The sequence below is a fragment of the Phascolarctos cinereus genome, unplaced genomic scaffold (assembly GCF_003287225.1).
Source record: "Phascolarctos cinereus isolate Bilbo 61053 unplaced genomic scaffold, phaCin_HiC Scaffold_4;HRSCAF=312, whole genome shotgun sequence".
Lineage (NCBI taxonomy): Eukaryota > Metazoa > Chordata > Mammalia > Diprotodontia > Phascolarctidae > Phascolarctos > Phascolarctos cinereus.
Window position 1 is genome coordinate 481,010,061 of NW_027555847.1, and position 25,401 is coordinate 481,035,461.

At 35.0% G+C, this 25,401-nt stretch overlaps 1 protein-coding gene across 4 annotated transcripts in view; it reads left to right on the forward strand.

The window, feature by feature from the left end:
* ST18 (ST18 C2H2C-type zinc finger transcription factor) overlaps positions 1 to 25,401 on the forward strand; it is a 421,429-nt gene that overhangs the window by 61,626 nt on the left and 334,402 nt on the right. For 2 of the 4 annotated variants that reach the window (XM_020992483.2, XM_078153421.1), the window contains exons 1-2: positions 2,628 to 2,781; positions 3,039 to 3,165. The gene's annotated coding sequence lies outside the window, so the exon portion shown is untranslated. Of the gene's footprint in view, positions 1 to 2,627; positions 2,782 to 3,038; positions 3,166 to 25,401 lie in introns of those variants that run through there. The other 2 variants (XM_078153419.1, XM_078153420.1) reach the window with 1 other exon arrangement.

The window sequence follows — 25,401 nt, forward strand, 5'->3', positions numbered from 1 at the left end:
GGCTAGCCTGGCCAGGGCTTGGAATCGTTATCCCTTCATGCTCATCTTCTCCAAGGGTGTAGTTGTAGAAAGTTCCTCCTCCTTCTCTGGCCAGTCAGCTCAAAAGAAATTCCCTTAAATTCACAAGATTCTCTCTAAGGATGGAAATGTATGCCATCTCAGGATTTCTGTTCGGCAGAAGAGGCATCCAAGAGCTTAAGGCCCAGCCATAAAGTCACCTAGGCAACTCACATGCCCTCTGCCATGTCCAAACAGTTGCTATGGCTGCCAAGGGATAGGGGAGCCCTCTGCCCTCTTTTATGGGATATCCCAAAGAGAGTTCTATGACACCTTCCAGAAGGAATGGAAAAGAGCAAGAGCTGAAGTTGTTTCTCATTTTAAAGTCTGTCTATACAGTGGGTGGCTCTTTCTATACAGTGGGTAGTCAGGATTCTCTTTTGACACATTCCCATTCCCCTATTTTCATCATGAGAATATGGGATTGATGCATCATGTGGAAGTTAAAAGGCCTTCAATCACTGAGCATGTGTTCCTGAAAGTGGCCTCTTTCAAACTTCCTCATTGCTGTTAAGGATACTACCTTCTTCAGTGTCATCCTTAACTCTTCAGTCTCATTCACCCTTCACATCCAATTCGTTGCCAAAATTTGTCATTTCTACCTTCATGATGTGTTTTGTATATGTACACCTCTCTATAGTTACCTCCTTCAGGTCCTCATAATTCTAATTGGTCTCTCTGCCTCAAGTTTCTCCTTACTCTCATCTGTTTTCCATTCAGCTGACAAAGTGATTTTCATTACCCAGGCATCACTCTTCTCAGTAAATGCCACTGGCTTGCTATTACTTCTAGTATCAAACATGAGCTTCTGTTTGGCATTAAAAACTTTCCGTAACCTGGCCCCTTCCTATCTTCACAATCTTAAACTTTACTCTGTGATCTATATGTACTGGTCGGTTTGCCATTCTTCACTCATAACACTCTATCTCCTGACTCCATGTCTTTGTACTGACTGTGCCCCATGCCTAGAATTTCTCCCTCATCACCTCCACCTCTTAGCTTCCCTGGCTTCTTTTAAGACTGAGCTGAAATTTCACCTTCTGTGGGATACCTTTCCTGGTCCCCCAAGTTGTTTGTGCCTCACCTCCCCTGAGATTACCTTTCATCTACTTTGCATGTGTCTTGTATGAACCTAATTCTTTACATATTGTCCTTAGAATGTGAGCTCCCAAAGGACTGGGACTATTTTTCTTTTTCTTTGTATCCCCAGTGCTTATCGACAGTGCATAGCACATACTAGGATTTTATAAATGTGAAGTCAAGGGAGCTTAATTGAATTGCTAGAAATTATACAAGTATTAAGCATCAGAGATGGAATTTTAACTTGGGTCCTGTGACTCCTGAGTCAATGCTCTTCTAGCTTTGAAAAACAATTATTTTTGTTGGATTCTGATGTGCCTTTAACGTCTTAGATGATTCTGTCACACTGAAACTTGATTGTTCTTCCCCTGCAGTAACAATGTCTAGCATTAAATGCAGCTTGCCCTCTTCACATACAGCCTAACTTTCTGTATAGAAATTAGAGGAATCTTTGAAAAGACATTGAGAGAGAAAGGGAGAGGAAGAGGAGATGATCAATTATAGTTTCAGTATATCATATTGGTAAAATGAAGGCACTGGACCAGTTAGTTGATCTCTGTTTCTTTCCAGCTTTGTATCTATGATTCTTTAATTGTATGATGTGGTGTTATAAATATGTAAGCAATAACAGAGAAGTGGCAATTTTAAATAAAATAAAAGACAAACTTACTAGAAAGAGAATATAAGTGGATAACCAAGAGGGCAAAAAAAAGTAAACAAACCCCTCACAAAAAGAAATTAAATATCCATTTCTCATTTGAAAAGTGAACCTGGTGAACACATTTAAAATATAAAAAAAAAATCATAGAGAAAGAAGAAGGCTTTGAGATCATTGAGGCCTGGGTTGCTTAACATTTTGTGTGTGTGTCATGAATAGCCCTTTTCCCAATGTGGTGGTGCCCATGGATCCCTTCCCTGAATAATGTTTTAAAATGCATAAAATCAAATGCAGAAGATCACAAAGGAAACCAAGTATATTGAAATAAAGTTATTGAATTAAGAAAAGGAAGAAAGAAAGAAAGAAAGAAGGAAAGAAAGAAAGAAAGAAAGAAAGAAAGAAAGAAAGAAAGAAAGAAAGAAAGAAAGAAAGAAACCAAGTTCACAAACCCAAGGTTAAGAACCCCTGATTTAGTCCCACTGCTCGGGTTAGTGGCAAAGTTAGGATAAATTCAGGTCTCCTCATCTAGTATTCTGCTTTCCCCCCACCATACAATGAAATGATATGGTCATGTTCTCGGGCAGAAACGTACCCGAATATGGGGTTAGAAGGAAAAGAAACCCCAAGCTTCACTTTCTTCACCCACCCAGACTTCAAGTGCACATAGAGTTGTTTACAAAAGAACTCTTGTAGTGAATGCTGGTAGTGGTACCACTCTGTTCCATACCCTAAAGCCATCCCTGGGCCTCATGGGAGATGTGACTACAGCTTAGAACATGAGATCGTTTGTTCACTCACTTTCTGTGAAAAGAGTTTTGAAATGTATTCTGAATAGACAGCATTTTCTTTGTGTAGTTGGTAAATAACGGAGAGCAAAGTTAGTCAGCAAGTTACATAGTTTCTGCATTCTGATTCTTTGGAGCCCTTTTGTATCGAGCCTGGGCAGGATGTTTTTAACAGAATGTGACCTCACAAGCATGCTAGAGGTAAGGAGAAAAAAAAGTTTTGGGGTAGCTGTGTAATATTTTATATCGGACTTCATGAAAAATATTGCTTTAAGAGAGCTCATTTTAAAAGGGAAAAGGGTTCCAGCTGACATATACACCACATGGTAAAAACCAATGTCTCTTCTTGCTCTAGAAGTCATTGTTCATATTAGATTTAGTATTTGGTTAGCTGTGATATAAAAAAAAAATCAATAATTGTCTGATGATATGGTTTCTGTGCACTTCCCCTCCTTTAGAAAAGAATCTTGGATTGGACTGTGTGGCGAAATCAAAAAAGAAATAGCATAAGAGAAATTGAGGGTAATTCCACATATCCAGGAAAAGACTGCTCGGTGCACATCTGTAGAGAATCACCAGGGAAAGGTAAGAAAAAAAGGTGTTCCTTGGGGGGGGGAAGTTATTTGTTATTTTGTTATAGTCTTTTGGATTGAGTTTTGGGAAGTGACCCTACATGAATTTATTCTCCCTAGGATTGTTCAGTGAGGATTTACCTGCAAAGATCTCCACCCTTCCCCAGGCTTTTCACCCTCCCCTCCTTTCTAGTGTCATTGAAAAAGCCTCCTCTCCCACCTGTGTTCACTGTGTTGTGAACTCATCACCTGCACTTAGTTCCAAAAGGAAGTCATTTCTGAGACACAGATCAGTTAAAGACAAAGATATGTAGAAAAAGAAACTGAAAAGCTATGACATTCAGAGTCATGTCTCTGTTAAAAAAAAGTCACTGTGTTTTGTGCTGAAAATGTTACTTGTACAGTATGGGATTTCTTTTAGGTTTATATTCACACGGGGGCTGATTCATTTTCTATTTTGGGTTTTTAAAAAATCACTTTTATGGGGATCAGATGAGAACTACATCTGTTGCTTACATATAATAAGTAGCAAACATGAAGGCATGTTGAATGCATAATGCTGAGAATATTGCTCAAGCAGTTTGTTTGCTGTGACAGGAGACCCTCAACATATGCACATTATATACTGCAATAGAGTGAATATAGGCACAGAGTAATCAGACTTGGTGGTCCTTGCTCTGAGCAATGCTATTTTTCTCTCTAGCTAATTTACTAATTACACTACCAAGTGACTTTCTTCTCAATCTTCCATGTAAGATGGCTTGAGTGAAGGGGAAAGGACCAAAGTTCTCATGAGTCACTGCTAGGTTTGGAAAGTCTGGATGACTTTTCTTAAGCAAAAGATTCTAAAAAAAATCCTTATTTTGGAAGCTTACTGTATGTTTATTTGTACTGCTAGAGCTACATAAGTACTCTCTTTGGCAATGATCATAAGATTTAGAACTGGAAGGGGCCTTATAGACCTTTTACTCCAACATCTACCTTTTATAGATAAGAAAACCAAAGCCTGGGAAAGTCAATGGCTGGCCTGGTAGCACAGGTAGTAGAGTCCAAATTTGAGTCCAGGTACCAGTCTCTTGCCCCTACATCATGCTCTCTCTTCATTTTAGTTTTCTCTCTTTCAGTTTCTCCTCTTTGTTCCTCCTAATTCTCTCTCTATTTCTCTTTTTATCTTCTTGTAAGTCCCAATCCCAGCCCTACTTTCTCAGTGTTTTTCACCAGAACCAATCCAAAAGCATATCCCCATGTCCCTGAACTAAATTGCCAAGCTCTACCTTGGGAGAGAAACTGGGAGCAACAATAGCTAAAGACTTCAGTTCTTTACTCCCATCCATTTTCACAACCTGGAGTCTTTCTTCCAGTTCCTAAAAAATTGATTTTTTCCTTCTCTGGGAATACACTCTCAAATTTTTCACCATAGAGTACACTCTTACCACTGGAAAACAAGGCTTGGGTACAACCTGCCTCTGGTAGGTCCCCCTAGGGCTTTCCAAGGTGGTTGAGTGGGCTTTCTGGGATCATTGTGGAAAGTACAGTAACTTGCACATTATAGGAACTCGATAAATGAAAGGGGAATTTATTGAGTTCCTACTATGTGCAAGTTACAATATTGTGATAACAGTTCCAAACACTGAATAATAATTGAGTTTCTCATGTTTGTAGATAAAGTAAGCAAGTCATTTTAATATTAAATCCCTTTCTCTCATCCCACCAACCCTTAAATAACCAAAAAGGATAGAATTATAGTTTATTTTCTGACTGTCATATAATAAAAGCAATTGGCATGATACTTTTATTGCATAAAATTTGGTACTTTGATCCTGTCTAGTATTTTAGATAAGGGCAAGTAATAATGCCATAAAAATCAGGTGCATTATAGTTGTAGGTGGGTACCCATTGACCAACTATATAATATACCACCTCAAAATAAGAGCCCCCCACATAAACAGTGCATGTATTTTCAATAAAAATTATGATGCTCTCGGCAAAATTACCCCAAAGACAAAAAAAAATCTATGAAGAATATATTGGGCTCTTTCTTCCCTTTGACTTTTGAGAGAACTGTGATGAAGGAATGCTATATAAGATAATCAAATCCTCAAAGGTTAAAAAAAATCTTTTGTAAATATTTACTTGATAAAATCCCAGCCATGCCTATTTTGATATGTAAAAAAAGTTAGCCTGTTTTGCGGTAATTGTACTAATTAAAACAAAAACACGGATTGTGTGTTTCTTCGTTAAAAGCCATGTGACAGTATTGATGGTAATGTAAATATTTCTCCTCAAGTCATTTACAGATGATGCACCAGTAGAGGTCAGTGCAGAGTGTTGAAATGTGAGAGGAGCAGTCAAACAGTGAGACATTAAAAAACAATCAAAGATATCAATAACTATAGTAAGTGGCTTTTTTGACCTATCTTTTCCACTACAACTAGTTCAGTCAGTAGTCACTCATTTAAAGCTATTTTTAAACTGAAAAAGAGAAGTTTTAAAAAAGAACAAGTTTTATCCTGAATAAATGGTTCACAACAACAACAAAATATCCATTGTGTCTCTGCTTTTCTGCTGTCCTCAGGAGAGCATGAATTTAAATTTTCTTCATTTTTTTAATCAACGATATTAAAGAAAGATATGTGAATCACAGCAACAGTGCAGCATAGGTCACTTGACTTCCCCAGGCTTTGGTTTCATTTGTAATAGGCAGATGTTGGAATAAAAGGTTGATAAAACCCCTTCCAGCTCTAAATCCTATGATCATTGCCAAAGAGAGTACTTATATAGTTCTAGCAGTACAAATAAACATACCAAAAGCTTCCAAAATAAATACTTTTTTTTTTTAAGAATCCTTTGCTTAAGAAAAGTCATCCAGGCTCTCCAAACCCAGCAGTGACTCAGGAGAATTTTGGTTCTCTCCCCTTATTCAAATCAACTGACATGGAAGATTGAAAAGAAAATCACTTGTAGTGTAGTCACTTGCTCATTTAACTTATAGCTGCAGAGAAAAGTAGCAAGAACAACCAAGTCTGATTACTCTGCACCTACACTCTCTCCATTGCAGTCTACGTTGCATGTAGGGTTTCCTATCACAACAAATAAGTTGCTTGGGCAAAATTCTCAGCATTATGTATTCTTAAATTGATTCACAGAGAAATTTCCACATGTAGGAATTAAAAGAAAATATAATTTAAGAAAAAAGTTTAAAGCCAAAATGATCACAAAAAGAAACAGTGGGACTTTACTTAGCAGACAGTGGATGTGCTGTTACAAAACCCACATGGATTTGGAGTCAGGAGGAACCTTGGGCAAATCACTTTACTCCTCTGAAATGCACTTTGTCCACGGTAAAATAAAGATAATAATGGCATTGATACCTACTCTCTCAGAATTGCTGTGAGGACAATGCTTTGTAGACTTTAAAGTTCTGTAAGTGTGATTTTTTAAAAAATAAAACTTTCCTCCTACAATTATTATGGCTGAATTTTTTGAGAGACAGTGTATTGTAGTGGGTAGAGGGCTGGACTTGGGGTCAGGGAGATCTGATGCAGCAATGGCGCCTTAGGCAAATTCCTTAATCTTTGCGATCATCAGTTTCCTCATTTGTAAAAAGAAGGAAAATAACACTCATAGCCTTTGTCTCATAGATCTGAAAGGTAGATGAGGAAGTTAGGTGTCCCAGTTAATGAGAATGCTGGGCCTGGAGTCACGAAGACCTGAGTTCAAATCTAGATTTACCGGTTCTACGACCTTGGGCAAATTACTTCATCTCTGTTTGTCTCAGTTTCCTCATCTGTAAAATAGGGATAATAAAAGCACCTACCTCCCACAATTGTCAGGAGGATCAAATGAGATAATATATGTAAAGCATATAGCACAATGCCTGGCACACACCATCTATCTATCTATCTATCTATCTATCTATCTATCTATCTATCTATCTATCTGTCTATCTATCTATCCTATTCTAATACTACTATTATTATGAAAATTATAAAACCCTATAAAAGTCTCAGTTATATTATTTGGGAGAGAGAATCAACATTTTAACAAAAATATGGGTTTATTAACCTTCACAGAAAGGCTTCATAAACAATAAACATTGAATCAAATAATTCTTTCCCAAAATAACTGTAACAAGAAAGTGTTATGAAAATACTGTGTGTGTTTAAAAGCCGTTTAAAGCCCTGTCAAAAACAAAACAGAACAAAACCACTATGGATATCTCCTTGCATTTCTAAATGAGAGCAGCATGGTTAGAAAAAAGTTATTGGACTGGGAATTGAGTGTGTCTGTGGCTGGCTGAGTTGCATCACTTTGGGCAGATCACTTTAACTCTTTGAGTCTAAGTTTCTATACCTGAGAAATGAAAGGAATTATATTATAACTAAGACCCCATTCAGGTCTAGGTTTATGGAAGATTTCTGTTTTGTAAAGTGACTTCCATCCTGTACTCTGACTTTAATTCTAAAATTGTTGCAATTCTGGGCTAATTAGGAATATGAGGGACTTTCCTTTTAATGCAACCCCCTACATAAGACACCAGGACTACCTTTATAAACCAAATATCCCTCTTCTGCCATTAGTTTCCTTGGTTTAATGACTTTGGCCCCTTCCTGACTTTAGATGTTTGACATTCCAGGGACTAGAAACTTCAAAGGTTTCCCAGGCAACTCTGACAATACATCTGGTATCAGCCAAGTGTGCCCATGAACTCTAAGGTCCCTTCACTTACCAATGGAGATAATGTCTCTGGCAAAAGAGATGAAAAATATCCTATAAATGAGCTGATGTGCATGATTTGGCAAAGAGGAGGAAGAATTTGCAACAAAAAGGATCAACCTAGATATGTTAAAATATGAGCACCTATTACCAATAGGGATCATTTTATCAAATACTTTTTTTTAAATGGAAAGCAAGGTCAAATATGTTGGAAAATTTAAAGACCATTAATTCACTTTTCACACTATTATTGTAGATAAATATACCAAAAACCTATTTGACACAAACATTTGATTCAGTAAATTCTTGCCTAACAAACCCACAATAACATAAAAATTTTATAAAGATATGAAAATGCTGCTTGGGTTTTAGTTTGAATTAAAAATGAAAAGTTTTAGCACAAAAGTAAGTGCTTTGCCCTATAGGCCCACTGACAAATAATAGATGTCATTCCCTGCTATGTAATTATTACATATTTTATTATTTTAACTCTATAAAAAACCTGTTGTGTCAGTTGGATAAATGGGTTAGAATCAGCATCATTCAAGGGAACTCCTGAATTTATGTGATCACAAATTCATTTGAGTTTTTGAGTAATTAAAATGCATGTGTGAATTGTGAATATTTGTTTTATTAATCATATAATTTAATTTGATAAATGCTAATTTTTTAACAAAAGCCTATGCCTTTCAGTCTCATTCGAAGCAAAAGTCTCTTATCCAATAGGAACAGAGTTCATTAAGAATTGTAGGAACATTGTATTTGGTACCTCAAAACATCACCCTAGAGAAAGCTATGTACTTAAAAGATATAAAATAAAAGCCAACAGAAATGAGTTTGTGTTTTGGCCTTTTGAGATTTCCTTCACTGAAACCCAATTGAAAAGTTCCTAGTTCCTAGTTCACGATTCACTTATTTTGGGAATATGTATTGTTACCCCGCATTCCAATGGTTGAATCCACCCTTTGATTTCTGTTTTACAATTTACAGAAATTTCAAGAACATCCTGGTCCTGAGACTGCTGCAGTAGTGGCTGAGTCAAAGGATTTTTTTTTTGTTAAGATAACATGTATAATAGGGAATCAGGGATTTTGAGACAGTATGATTCTGCTTTCATATTTCAATAACTGAATGAATATTCTAAATTAATAAGCATGACGTTTGTATAAGCTAGAGACCAGCGTAAGCTCTGCATTCATTGATGGGAGTCTTAAGCAAATGTTTCATCAGCTTGTTCATAAGGCATAAACGTAAATATGGTTCCAGATCAATTATACATCCACCAGTGGAATCAGTAACAGAGGCCTTAGCAAGATCATTGCAAGTTATGGAGTGTCCATAAGCCCATGTAAAATACGTTTCTTTTACACATTGTATGTAACAGAAAAGTTTAAGTTTAAAACATATGAGCTGGATTACTTTTGTGCATTAAAGCTTCCATCAGTAGGTTCTCATTAGACCTGTGCAATTAAACTACATCAGCTTTGCAGAAAAGAAAGGGGAAATAGTAGAATCAAATAACAGCTCACTACATTTTGAAAAGTTGTAACATGAGTAATGAAAAAGTTCTATTGACTGTCTTTCTTGGATATTACCATTACTAGGTAGTTTATTTGTTTTGCCATGGTTCCTTCATGAATATATATGAGCTACAATGGAAATCAGCAGTGAAACATGATAGGTGAAATAAGCTAATGCAATCCTAGGCTGTATTATAAAAAACAAAGTGTATAGGACTAGAGTGGTAAGAATCCTCTTATATTCTGCCCTGGTTAGACAACATCTGGAATATTATATTCAAAGTCAGGTGCCACATTTTCAAATGGACACTGACAGGAGGGAAAATATCCAGAGGTAGGTGACCAGGGTGTTGAGGGACCTGGAGACAACATATTAGAAGGATTGATTAAAGAAACTAGGGATATCTATGATGACAGGGAAGACAATTCAGCTATATTAAATATTCAAAGTACTGTCAGGTAGAATAGAGATTAGATTTGTTTTTTTAATTGCCTTGAAAAGTAGAAGCTAGGCATGACAGTTGGAAGTTACAGAAGAGAAAATTTTGGCTCAATGTAATGAAAATCTACCAAGTCCTAATTCATTGTATTATGGTAGCATGTTGCCAGAAATCAAATAGTGCGCCAAATAGGAGGGTGTGAAATAATGAGAGATGTGGGCCAGGTGGAGCAGTAAAGACTGACTCAGTTTATTCATCTGAGGGTACAGGATATATATAGAAAATCCAGCCTAACTTCAAAGAGTCCTCCCCGTGAGACACTCCCCAAAGCATCTGCTGAGGACGTTACAATATACATTTCCTCATTATCAGGGTTCCTAGATTGGATTGCATTTTCCGAGGCTTTCCCATGCGCCTTGGCACCACCTGCATAGAGGAATAGTATGTAAATCTAAAGTTCAAAGAGTGAGAAGGAATGTCTCAGAAAACCTCCCTTGCAGGGGCAGATTTGGAGAGCCCTGCTTCCTAAATAATTGAGCCCTGTGGGTTAAGACTGGGCAAGAGTCAAACTCTGTCCTGGATCTTAAACCCAGATCGGACTCTTTAGAGCCAGCCCTCAAAAGTAGCATAGGTTTGACCTCGTGTCATTGAAATCTGTCTCAGTGGAATTCATACCCTGACCTATTCTGTAATGTTGCAAAGGCATTGTGGAATGGCAACAAACCAAATCTGTTTTCTAAAGACTGGCCTTGTTAAGTACTGAGGGGCTCTTCATCAGTACACTGGCCATTTGGTAATTAATTATTTGGCCATGACAACCCATGAAACAAAAATATAAAATGACTATCAATCCTGTATCTTTTACAGTGATGGCAGTAGGAAAGGAGCAGGTGATACCAAACCTTGATCATCTATAAACTTTAACATAGCAGTTGATGCTATGAACAAGAGATTCTTGTCCAGTGATTAATGTATAGGGAAATTTACAGAAGCAACGAGTCATATAAATCTTGGCATTCTCACTATGAATCAAACCACAAGGAAGCTAAAGGAAAAAAAGGGTTTTCTCACAGGTTCTCTTTGGAGAGGCAAAGGTTTTCTTGTGTTACCAAGGGAAAGAAGAAACATCATTCTAGGGTCATCTCAGTATTGTAATGCTTATGATAAGTATTTATAAAAAGGACACCATGAAAAGAACTGTAGCATATAGGTCAGTATTCATTCCAGAAGATGATGAGGTAGAGAGATTCTAAAAAAGAGTTTGCTAAGATCCTCCAATTTAAATCATCATAAATTTTGATATTTGATCATTTTAATGTAAAAGTAGGAAAGATGTGGATGGTGAGAAATACATTGGGAAAACATGAGTCAATAGGAAGAAGTGAGATAGGAAGAAGATTTGTAGATTATGAAAGTTTATACATACATATATATGAAAGTTTATGTGTATACCTATGTATATACAATGTGTGTTTCTATATATATATACACATACATATGTGTCTATGTATGCATATATGTGTATACATATATATTAATACGTACATACATGGTTTCTTCTCAGCCTATACATTACGAATGTTTTCTTCAAAAAAAGAATTAGTAAATGTTAGACATGGCAAACACTAAATAACATCACACAAAAAAAGAAACTTTGTATTATAACAGTCAGGAAATGACTCTTTGCTTATGCAGCAATCATCCTTGAATCAGTTGTGTGCGATTAGAGAACCAACTAAAGAAAAGTTTTAAAAAATCACAAGATTGTAAGAAAGAATTAAAATTAAAAAAAAGAGATATGGTATATAATTAAGGTAACTCCATCCTGATATATCTAAAGTTACTAACATTGAAAATAGTGTATAGATGGAAGAAAGGACAGAGTAACACTTCAAAAACTTCATGTAGAATTCTAACTGACATAAATGAATAACCATACAAAAAGACCCAAAACTACTGAAAAGAAGAAAGAAAGAAAGCCCTTTAGTAACAACTTGACTTACTCTCTTATCAGAAAGATCTAGCAGCCAAAGGCGATGTTGACTTAGGAAATAAAATTATCTGAAAAGAAGGATGATTTAAGATTAATGAAGTGTTGAGGATAACAGTAGAGGATAAAAACAATTTAAAACAAGCTGATGAAAGACCCATTTAAGCATAATCAGCCTAAGGCAATATAAGTATGAAACTTAAAAAAGGCAACAGACAGAAGAAAAAATGGAAAAAAAGATCTGCAAATATTTCAATAATCAAATAAGATAACAATTGTTAAGTACTTATTACACTGCTTGGCACAAAGAAAGTACTATATAAATATTGGCCATCATAACAAACTCTTTTCACCATCAAGAGTACTAAAGCCACCACACTTGGATTCTGACACCATATATGGCCACTCTAACCCCAGATATGCCCACACAGGAGCTAGAAATAGCACTAAAAAGTAAATACAGGAAAAGCTGGTGGCGTAGACCAAGTATCAGAGAGAAAACATGTGTTGGATGCAACACAGTTGTATAGGTTTTGAATCACAAGGTATTTTTTAAAGAAAAGAAGATACCAAAGACATGGGGGGCAGGGAGGGAATCTCAGTCTTTAATTCTGAAAAAAAGCAACTGAGAGAAAATCAACAGCTATCAATTTATGTGTGTACTTTCAGACTACAAAATGGAGCTACATGTGCATCAAAGGCACACTTAATAAGGTTATTAGTAGGGAAACAAAAGGCTTTTGCTAGTTATATTCGTTAGCAGACCACATCTTTACCTTCACATAATCAACTGAAAAAAAATAGATTACAGGTGTTGAACTCAAGTAGAAAAAGCTAATAATCTGAACATCAGAATCCCTGTGATCCGTATCTTTACTTAGCTTTAAAACGTAATGATATTTTTTATTGTTTTTTTTTTTAATTTTGGCTAGGCAATCAGGGTTAAGTGACTTGCCCAGGGTCACACAGCTAGTAAGTGTTGTGTGTTATGTGTTTGAGACCAGATTTGCACTCAAGTCCTCCTGACTCCAAGGCCGGAGCTCTATTCACTGTCAGCAACAGAGCTCCGGCCTTGGAGTCAGGAGGACCTGAGTTCAAATCCAGCCTCAGACACTTACTAGCTTTGTGACCCTAGGCAAGTCACTTAACCCCATTGCCTCAGCAAAAAGTGAAAAAAAAATATTTCTTGATTACACTTTAATCCGGGGCTGGCTACACTCATAGTGTTTACAAAAAGGTTTACTGGAAATGAAATGATTTAGGCAAGTGTATTGTATCCCTTTAAATACTTCCTGATCATTTTTCTTAGGGCCTATTTTTAAAAGCCCAGATACTTTGTATCCATATTTTAAGACTTCTTTCAAGTGGTCAGAACAGTATTTTTTTCCCCCCTTAGGATCATTTTACATGAATATACAGTTTTCCTCCATGTGTCAGCATAGCATCTTTGGTCTAAATTTGCTTTCTTTGAGGACACATTTCTAATTTCATTCTGTAAGTGAGTGGGAAAATGGAGTCTGATCACTGTTCTTATTTGATTTGGGCAAGTCACCTAAATATCCCTTTTGGGTTTTAGTTTCCTGATGTAAAATAAGGAGGTTATCTTTCCAGCTCCCAGTACTATGATCTAATGAGAATTATATTTTATAGGCAACTCAGGAGTGCATCTTTTCCAAACTGAAGATCTTATATATTGGTGATTGTTTTCTCTGAATATTAAAAAAAATCTGGATATTTTGTAATAATTTGCCTAACCACACTCTCTTTCCCATCTGAACAATTCAACAAAGCTTTGTCAGTCTCTCGAGATATGCAAAACAAAAAGGAAACAGTTGCTGCCCTCCAGGAACTTAGGGTCTCAGATCTTGCAGTATTACAGCATGACCTGAATTATCAAAATGATGATTTTTGAAAATTATTCTGAAAGGATAAACTTAATCTTATTATTATCTACCTCAGTTACTAATTGCTAAGAAAATTACTTATCAGCTTCATTGAAATTGAATTGGCTTATGCATAGATAGAATAGAGGCTCATCTGTGAGGTATGATTTCAGGAACCCTATGAGGACCTTTATGATCTCAAACACTCTCTGCTATAGGTAGGCTGATATTGAAAATTTCACATCAAATCAGAGCTGCATCTTTTTTTTTTGGTTTGTTTTGGTAAATAATATTTTATTTTTTCCAATTAAATGTAAAGATAATTTTCAACATTCATTTTGGGGTAAGATTTTGAGTTTCAAATTTTTTCTCCCTCTGTCTCTCCCATCCTACCATCCCAGGATGGCAAGTAATCTGATATGGTTTATAAATTCACAATCATATTGAATATATTTCTACATTAGTCATGTTGTGAAAGAAGAAACAGAACTAAAGGGGAAAGCCACATAAAAAAAAAAGAAAGAAAATAGTTTGCTTCAGTCTGTGTTCAGACTCCATAGTTCTTTCTTTGGACATGGATAGCATTTTCCACCATGAGTCTTTTGGAATTGTCTTGGATCTTTGTATTGCTGAAGAGAGCTAAGTTAATCATAGTTGATCATTGCATAATGTTGCTGTTACTATATACAATGTTCTGGTTCTAGAGCTGCATTTTTTTAACTTGAAGCTTAAAGTCTCATTAAAATGCAAATACTCTTGAGTGAAGGGAGAAAAAACCAAGACATTATCAGTCATTTATAGCTTGGTGTAAAAGAACAGGAGAGTAAGTTTTGATATAATAAGTGAATAGAGTGCTTCAGGACACTAGGCACCTGGGTATATAATAAAGGAGTGAAAAATAAACAACTGCGAAACTGGGAACACTTAAGACCAACTTTGTCTATTACATAATTTGCCCTTTAGTCAGTCTGGCATAGACATACAACATACTTTTAGAAATAAAAATATTTTGCTCATGGAAAACCAGAGAAGGGAAAGACAACAGGTGCCAAAGATGAATAGGGCTTTTCATAGCACATTTATCTATTGGAAACAAATCATAGTTTTTGCTTCTTCCTCTTCTATAAAGTGGTCTCTGCCTGAGTGTAATTTTTACTTTTTAGTGCAGTCTGCACCTGTGGCCTTTGGACCTAATGTTTATGACAGATGGACTACAGTGTGTTTGAACCATTTCATGGATAGCTTTCCTTCTGTATAGATACATGCCATGCTAGGCTATGGCACTGGCCCAGTGGGCATATTTATTAGTACGAATTTGCTATCTGCTCCCATTGTTCTTCTTCTCTCCTCTGAGCCTAATAGACCCCACTTGGGCCTACCTACTGTCCATCAGCTCTCTTGCTTGCCAGGTCACTATCTCTGAGCTCAGTCTTTTTAAAGTAAATGGGACATTTATCTAAAATACTTTTCACAACTTCTGTTCTCTCTCTCCTTATCAGTCGTTGACTTTGGAACTTTTTATTTAGAGCCAGGATGATAGTGGAAGAACCCTAAACTTAGAATCAAAACCAGGTGCAAATTCTAGGTCTTCCACAGACTATGACTATTTGACTTTGGAAAAGTCATAGAAGATTCTTGAGGACAGGAATTATTCCATTTTTGTGTTTGTATTCTTAGCACATGGCATCATGCATAGAACCTAGTAGGTGCTTAATAAATGCTTATTGAATTAAGGGGAATTAATGCCCCTTATCTACAAAATGAAAATAATAATAACCCACATTCCCTACCACACAAAGTTGATGTGAAGATAATGACTTACATCCCTATCATATTTGTAATGCAATTTTCTCACAACAAATGTGAGGTAGAATATTATCATTCTTATTTTACTATATAGCATATGATTGTAAGTGTGGGAGCCTTGATTCCAACTGAAGTTTTGTGACTCCAAGGCCAATGCTCTTTCTACTTGCCTTGGTTGTAATCAAATTGAGATAGTGTATGTCAAGCTCCTTATAGATGTGAAGATATTTTATTTAGATGGATCTGCAATTTTATCCTTTTTGGGACTACCTCCTTCATGTCTGCCTATCCTATGTGATTCTCCACCACATATTTTATTTTATGATGAGATTTTTTTTCCTCTTAAATAAGGCACAATTATACTTAACTCATGTGAATCCTCCCGGGTTCCTGCCAAGAAAATTATATGCTTTGCCTTACAGAAAGGATGACAGATAAAACTTAGTGTATGTTGCACTTACTAAGAAAATTCATTCTCCTCATTCACTTCCCTCATGAGCAGATAGTCAGATTGAACTGTATTTAATAGAAACAGAAAATAGAGAGGGAAAGTTATCATATAGCTGTCTGCATGGAACCACTGATTTAAAAAGTTTTTAAAAATAAAAACTCTTTCTAAGGAGATGTTTACCCACAATACAGTATTTTCATTTCAAAATTAAAGTTTAATGGGCTGATCACGAAAATGTTGTGTTAGTGGTCTACTCTCCTGAATTCTGAACAAAGTAAAAAAGCTCTGGGAAATCCTCAGAGGGTGCCTTTAAAACTGGTTTGAGTCTTTCATCTGTGTAGTCATCATTTCCATTTTCAAAGAACTCATCCAGTGAGGCTGGCCACATTGGCCATTGAGATAGGCAGATAAGCACAGGAGTCTAGACTTAGGAAAGAAGTATTAGCCACTTTATTTTGATTGTTTTCTTATTTTTAATCAAACCATTTTTGACAATTACTGTTATATATTCTGCTATTTTTATCTTTTTCTAAAGATTTTATTTTTTTTTTAAATTATGCATTTGTTTTTTCTTCCTCTCATTCCCCTCTCCAACACACAGACACACGATGGCAATTTTTTTAAAGCCTTGTAATAAATAAACGTAGTCAAGCAAAACAATTTCCCATGTTGGCCATGTCCCAAAATGCACATCTCATTCTGAATATTTAGCTCATCACCTCTTTGTCAGGAGTTGAGTAGGAATCTTCATTATCAGTCCTCTAGAGCTGAGGTGCCAAAAGCATGGCCCATAGGCTTCTTTAATGCAACCTGAACTGAATTAAAATATATTTGGGAAATATTTAACAAAATAAATAAAAATGCAATAAAATTAGATAATATTGCATTTTAAAACTAAGTCAATGTGTGGCCCACAGGCATCCTTATTTATAGATGTGTGACCCCAGTTCTATTTGAATTGGATACCCTTGCTCTGGAATTGAGCTGACTCATTATATTGATTAATTATGTCTTTTAAAGTTGTTACCTTTTATAATCTTGTTTTTGTATAAATTGTTCACCTGATTCTGCTCACTTCACTGTGCATCAGTTCATAAAAGTCATTCTTAGAGTTTCGCTGAAATCACCCTGTTCATCATATCTTATAAAATGATAGTATTTTATTAAATTTATTAACCATATTTTTTCTAATTCATTCCCAATTGATAGATACATCGTTAATTTCCAGTTCTTTGCCACTACAAAAATAACTGCTATAAATATTTTTGTAAATATAGGATGTTTTTCATCTTTTTAAAATCTTTTTAGTCTATGGGCTTAATAGTGTCATATCTGGGTCAAAGAATATAATGGTTAGGTAACTTTTGGGACTATTCTGGTCTAGGCTTTACTCAGGCCAGTTCTCTGGTACTGTAATTTGAATGTTGGAACAAAATGAGACACTGGTAGGTCATTTGACAGTTAACCAAAAGGGATTTACTTAGCCAAAGCAGGAGAGCAATACTCAACAAGGTTAGGCACTGAAGACCCCTTCAGTTAATTGACCTGGGTGAAGTTGTTTTTTTTTTTTTTTAATCTACATTACTGATCATGATACACTAGACTTCTGCCCCCATCAGGTATTATTGGCTGCTTTTTTACTCACAAGTGACATCACAGTCTAAACTCTTAGTTCCCCGAGCCAACTAAATCTTGAGGAATGTTTCCCTGAACTGAATGGAGTGAATTAGGGGGAGAGAGGTTAAGATATTGCTCCTACACAGGAATATAGCTCCAAATTGATTTCCAGAATGGCTTTACCAAGTCATAGTTCAACCAAGAGTGTACCAACATACTTGTTTTCCCACCATCCCTCCAAAATTTGTCATTTTCCTTTTCATACAACTTTACTAATCTGATGAGTATGAAGGAAAATCTCAAAATTGGTTTTGTTTGCATTTTATATTATTAAGATTATTATTAATTAATATTATAAATATATAATATAAAATAAGATTATTGATGTTATTAATATTCTCTATTACTAATGAGTTGGTACATTTTTTTCATGTGGCTATTGATAGCTTGGATTTCTTCCCCTGAGAATTTCCTGTTCATATGCTTTGACCCTTTATCAGTTGGGGAATGGCTCTTATTGTTATAAATGTGAATGTTTTCCTAACATATCTTGGAAATGAAACTTTTATAAGAGAAACTTATTGCAAAGATTAACTGTCCCCCCTCATTAACTGTTTCCCATTTACTCTTAGCTGAATTTTTTGTGAAAAAATTATTTTGAATTTTGTGTAATCAAAATGGTTCACTTTATTTTCTGTGATATTCTCTATCCCTTGTTTGGTCATGACCTCTTCTCCTATCCATAGATGTAAAAGGTGATTTATTTCTTGCTCCTATAGTTTATTTATGATATAATCTTTTATAGCTAGGTCATTTATGAATTTGGAGGTTATTGGTATATCATGTGAAATATTAGTATAAACTTAGTTTCTGTCAAACCCAGTATTCCCAACAACTTTTTTTTTAAATGGTCTGTCCTTTCTCCAGAAATTGGAGTCTTTAGAGAACTAGGTGATGCGGTGGAGAAAGTGCTGGACCTGGAATCAGAAAAATCTTAAGTTTAAATCCAGCGTCAGATACTTAATGCCTTTATAACCCTGGGCAAGTCATTTAATTCCTATCTATTTCAGTTTTCTTATCTGTAAAATGGGGATAATTATAGAATCTTCCCCCAACAGGTTTATTGTGAAGATAAAATGAGATACTATTTTTAAAGCATTTTGTAAACCTTAAAGCACTATATAAACTTTAGGTATTATTATTTATTAAACACTAAGCTACTAGGCAAATGATTGTTTTTATATGTTGTGTATCTAATATATTCTGCTGATCAATATCTCTATTTTTAACCAGTACTAAATCCTTGTGATGGTGACTTCTGTGTGGTATACTTTGAGAACTAGTACTACGAGTCTCCCTACCTCCACACCTTTTTTTTTCACTATTGCCCTTGAGATTATAAACCTTTTATTCCGCCAGATGAACTTTTTTAGTTCTATCAAGTAAGCCTTTGTTGTTTTATTGTCATGACTCTGAAAGGTAATTTTTTTAAAAGTAGTAATGCCATTTTTATTATATTGGCTCAACCTACCATGAGCAATTGACATTTCTCCAATTATTTAAGTCTCTATTTCCATGAACACAATTCACATAGTTCCTACTTAGTGAGCAGATTTTCAGGTAGTTTATACATTCTGTGGTTTCTTTAAATGGATATTTTTCCATCTCTTTCTGCTAAGTTTTACTGATACACAAAAATTCAGATGATTTATATGTCTTTATTTTAACCTTTAAGTTTGCCATTGTCATTGTTTCAACTGATTTTAGATGATTCTTATTGTTCTTTACATATGTAAATATTTCTGTTTCTTCTTTGTCTATCCTTATTCCTTTAATTACCTTTTTTTTTATTACTATGGCTCTTATTTCTAGCATTATGTCAAATACTAGTAGAGACAATGCACAGCTTTGCTTTACACCAATCTTATTGGAAAGGACTCAAGTTTTTCCTTTTTGAATATAATTCTTACTCGTGGTTTTATAGATAGATATGTAGATGTAGATAATATCAGTTCTTCCTTTCACACCTCATTTGTGTAAGATAATTACTCTTTTTGGCTGGTCCCGAACAGTTTTACTTTCTGGAGTCATATCATGCTCAGGTCTACTATACACACCCACACACACACACACCCACACACACACATCTATATATTAGATATACACTATTTTTAATATATACTATTTACCATGTTAAGGATAGGTCTGTTCCTTTGTTACCTTGTATTTTCTTCTTTTTTTTAGTGGACATTGCCATTAAATTTTGTCAAAAAAGTCTTTTGTGTCTATTATAATCACATGATTTTTACTTTTCTTAATATGCATATTATGTTTATATTTTTCCTAATTTTAGACAACTCTGCATATAATCTGGCATAAATCCAACCTAAATAACTGTGTATAATATTTGAGATATGTCACTGTAGCCTCTTTACTTATATTTTATAAAATTATGGGATCAATATTTAAGATATTATTCTGTTGTTTAAGTATCTAGACCATATTTGTATCATAGAATGAACTTGTAGGATTCCTTCTTTTACTATTTTTTAAACAAAAGTTTGTATAATATTGTAATTAATTGTTATTTATTATATGACAGAATTTGTTTCTTAATTTATCCAGCCTTGAATGATTTTTATTTGGGAGTTCATTTATGCCTTGTTTGGTTTCTTTTTTCTGATATGGTATTTCTTATTCTATTAATATGGGTTTTTTTGTAAATATTCATATAATTTATTTGTCAGTATTTTTATCTTTTTAATTTAGACTCAAATACTAAACCAAATATATAATGAGAAAAGAAAAAGGAACATATTGTAAAATTAAATATTAATACTTAAATATAAAATAAGAAAAGAAAAAACCATACGATCTGCACAGCAGAACGTGAGAGGATTCAAAATATACAGCAATAAATTTCCATTTCAAGAAAAACTATATACTAAAAATTACATGTTGTGCTGAAAGCTGTCCATCTTTTCTTTGCTTCCTTGTAGGTTTTCTTTTGTGTTCTGCTGTACACTTTTTACTTTGTTCTTTTTCACCCCTTCCTTTTTCCTCCTCTCCCTGGGCTATAATTAAGTGTGGATACATAGATACATAGATACATAGATATAGATAGATATTGATATTGATAATTGAGATTGCTATATGCCACATGTATATATATATACGTATATCCACACGTATATACATAAACATATACTTTCCCTAAGAGATTCCATTCCTAATCTTTGTTTTTATATTTGTGCATATCTCTTATTTCTTGTCCTTCCTGACTCCTCTACTTTACTTCTACCTGCTACCTTGCCCTCCTATTACTTAAACTACCCCCTCCAATGATTCCTCCCTTATCTTCCTATTTCCATAAATCTAAACACCCTTCTCTATCCCTTTTTGACCTATTCCCTCACCCTCTCCTCTAGAGATCCCTCCCTTATCCGCTGTACCCTCCCTATCCCCTTAGAATTTTATTTCTTCCTAAATTTAGAAGACTTTTGTACTCAACTAGATGTATACATATTGTTCCCTCTTGAACCCATTCCCATGAAAGTAAGTTTCCAGAACTAACAACTCTCCTCCCCCATCTACTTCCTCTGTATCAGTTCTTCTTCTCACACCTTATTTGTATAAGATAATTACTCTTTTTAACTATTCCTGAATGGTTTTACTTTTTGAAGTCATATCATGCTCAGGTTTACTCCAGTCTTTCTTATGAACTACCCAATTACTAGTAACAATCTTAGACATATGTTTTACATTTTACATACATAAAAGGTAAATAGTCTATTCTTACTGAGTTTCTTATAATTGGTCTTTGGTATGTACCTTGTGTTTATCTTGGTTCTTGTATGTCAAATCTTCTATTTAGTTCAGGTTTTTTTTCTTTTTTAGCAAAGTCCTGAAAGTCGGAAAATTCATTAAATATCCATTTTTTAAATTCAGAATTATGCTTAGCTTTCCTGGGTATATTTTTGGCCAGAGGCCCAGTTCTTTTGCCCTTCAATAAATAGTGTCCTAAGACCTATAGTGTCATGGCTTCTGGGTCTTGTGTGATTCTGTGTATATAGAATGTAAATTTTGTAAATTATTTTTTCTTGTTACTCATAATATTTTATCCTTGAGCTTGATGTTTCAGAATTTGACTATAATAGTCCTGTGGGTTTTCCTTGTAAGATCTTTTTCAGGTGGTGTTTGATAGATTTTTTTTTCTATTTTTACTTTCCCCTCTTGAATTAATGCTTCAGGACAATTTTCTTTAATTATTTCTTGCATTATTGTATCAAGATTCTATTTTTTAAATTACAGCTTTCAAGTAATCTGATTATTCTTGTTTTCTTTTCTTGATCTGTTCTCCAGATCAGTTGTTTTTCTTATGAGATATTTCACATTCTCTTCTATTTTCTTCATTCTTTATGTTTTGTTTTATTATTTATTGATCTCATAACTTTGCTGGCTTCCCCTTGCCCAATTCTGATTTTCAAGGAGTCATTTTCTTCCTTAAGGTTCTGGATCTCCTTTTCGAATTGGTTGACTGTGTTTCATAATCTTCTTGCTTTTCTTGGATTGCTCTTCCTTCCTTCCTTCCTTCCTTCCTTTCTTCCTTCCTTCCTTCCTTCCTTCCTTTTTCTTTCTTTCTCTTTCTTTCTTTCTTTCTTTCTTTCTTTCTTTCTTTCTTTCTTTCTTTCTTTCTTCTTTCTTTCTTCCTTCCTTCCTTCCTTCCTTCCTTCCTTCTTCCTTCCTTCCTTCCTTTCTTTCTTTCTTTTCTTTCTTTCTTTCTTTCTTTCTTTCTTTCTTTCTTTCTTTCTTTCTTTCTTTCTTTCTTTCTTTCTTCTTTCTTTTTCTTTTTTTAGTTTTTCCTCAGTCTCTCTCATTTGATTTTCAAAGTCTTTTTAAAGTTCTTCTATGAAATCTTTTTTTGAGCAGATGACCATTTGATGTTACTCTTTGGGTAGAAGAGGGTTTCTTTGCTTCATTATCCTCCTCTGAAGATGAACCCTGGTCTTCTCTATTTCCATAGTAACTCTCTATGGTTGGATTCTTTCTCCTTTGCCTGTGAATTTTTAAAGATAGCTTAATTTTTGCAATCATCTCTAGTCCTGCGGTAAAGGGGATGGTGCATCTGGCCTCAGATCCTCCTTCAGGTCTCCTCTATGACCTTGAACCCAAACTAACACCTCTAGCCTCCTGTAGGTCCCACAGCCAGTGGTGTCCCTGCCTCGCTTTGTTCACCAGGCACGTGCTGATTTGTTTTCACTCCAGGCCACATTTCTGCAGCACAGCTGTGCCTAGCATTCCTTGTCAGCAGAGGCTCCCTCTATCTTCCAGGGCTCAGACACCCAACTCCCCTCACTGTCCCTGGGGGTAAAAGTTCCTGTGGTTGGGGTTGAGGCAGCCTCACGACATAGCTAACCCCAGGGTCTGACGCTTGTTAAAGTGGTCCCTAGCCCAGAGGTGTTTCTCTTCACAGGGACCAAACCTCATCCTGGGATTTTTCTTTAGATTTTCTCCAATTGGGTCAGGAGAAGCCCAGGTCTTTTACTGCTCTGTGTTTGCCTGGAGGCACTGTTTTATCTCTTCTGTGGTGGAAAATTTTGAGAGCTTGGAATTTCCTGACCTACTCTGCCATCTTTCCAGAATCCTCTCCATTTTCCAATATTGTTGGCTTATATTTGGGCAAAATAGTTTCTAATAATATGTCTTATTTCTTTCTTCTGGATTTGTTATGATTTCTCATTTTTTTGACACTGGTAACTTGGTTTTTCCCTTTAAAAATCTAATTATCTAATGATTTGTATGTTCCATGGCTTTCTATTTTATTAATTCAATTTTTAACTTTTAATTTTATTAATCTTTTTAATTTTCAGAATTTTTATTTTGATGTTTGAGTATCTGAAATTTGATTTTAGGTCTTTTTCTTTTAAATTATGAACTCATTTTTCTTTTGTTGACAAAAGTTTTTAAAATTATAAATTTTCCCATAAAGGACTGGTTTGATTGGATCCCCAAAATTTTGATAGTCTTTTTATTTTCATTATATTTAACGACATTATCAATTGTTTTTATGACTTGTTCTTTGAAGCACTCATTCTTAAGGATCAGTTAGTTAATATCTGATTAATTTTAATAATTTTTTCAATGGCTTTTTATTCACTACAATTTTATTACATTGTAGTCATTAAAGAATGAGTTTAAATCTGTTTTTCTGCATTTCTTCAAGAGGTATTTATGCACTAATACATGAGCACTTTTTATAAAGATTCCACACAGTTTAGAAATATGTATATTCCTTGCATTTTCCATTAAATAATCACTAGAGAACTATCTATCTAACCATTTCCAACTCCACTCTGACCTGCCTCTTGGGTTGTCAGGTAGGTACATCAGTGTTTTAAGTCATATTAAATTACTCATATCAATATGCTTAGCAGATTGCAATATGAGCCCTCTGAGAAGAGTTCTTGCTTTTTTCTTCTTCTTCTTTTTTTTTTTTTTTTGGTGAGGCAATTGAGGTTAAGTAGCTTGCCCAGGGTCACACAGCTAGTGAGTATTAAGTGTCTGAGGTCGGATTTGAACTCAGATTCTCCTGACTCCAAGGCCGGAGCTCTTTCTACTGTACTACCTAGCTGCCCCGGAGTTCATGAATTTTTGAGAGTGAAATTTCTGGTGTTCCTCTCACACAATGCTCCATCTCCCAATTCCGTGCCTTTCCATTAGCTGTCCTTCATGTCTAGAATATTTTGCTCCTTACCTGCTTCAAGATTCAAGTCAGTCTTCTGCAGGAGGATTTTACTAGTTTTCCCTAAGATCAACCTTCAGAAATCACTTAAATATATCTTGTATATATCTGCTCTGCATTTCCATAATTGTGTACATGTTGTATCTCATATGTGAATATGGAGTCCTTGAGGACAGGAACAATGTTGTTATTATTGTTGTTTACGTTTCTATGTATCTCTGGCTCTTTATACAACACCTGAAAAATAAAGGCGCTTAATAAATGCTTGCTGTTATCCATCACTTAACTATATGCTATAAGTAAGACCTTTTAGAAGAGGATAATGACAAGGAAGATAGTAAAAAGATAAGAATTATGGTAATAAAATTCTACTACCTCCTCCTTAAGACAGGAGGCATGGTATAGAGGGCTGACTTTGGATTAAGAAAAATATGGGTTCAAACACTGCCCTTGACTCTTTATACCTGTGTAATCATGAAGCTGTTTAACTTCTCAGTGTCCTAGATTTTCTGATATATATCATTATAAAGAATTTTCCATCCCAGGGGTTTCCTTCTCCCCTTCAAATTCACCCCTACACTCCCAATCCCAAAACAAAAACCTCTGTTCAATATCTCCTGCAGCCCAATGGGGGCCTATAGAGTAGCCCACTCCTCATGCTTAACTTTAGTTATGATCAAGTTTATTTGTGTTTGTTTACTTAGCCAGAGGGGTGTGCTCTGTGTGTGTGCATAAGCGCACACGTGGGCATGTACACATGTATGTATGTACTGAGAGTATCCTTTTAAGTAATAATGGGTACAAGTAGTTTAGATACTACTTGTTTTCTTTCTTACTAACTCCACCTTTACTGTATAATCTATATATCTTTTGTTTTCAAAGTATTTATTCACCAAAACATTGCTGGAGAGAGGAGTGAGGTTAATTATGCCCAGACATTGCACACAACTGCAAGTGCTAGCATATACATTTTCATCCCTATTGTAAAAGCATCCTGAGAAAAGTACCCATTTTGGATGTCATAAAGAGATGGTGCTATAATGAGGGTAATGAAAAAGAAATTGAATCCAGTTAGAAGCCAAAG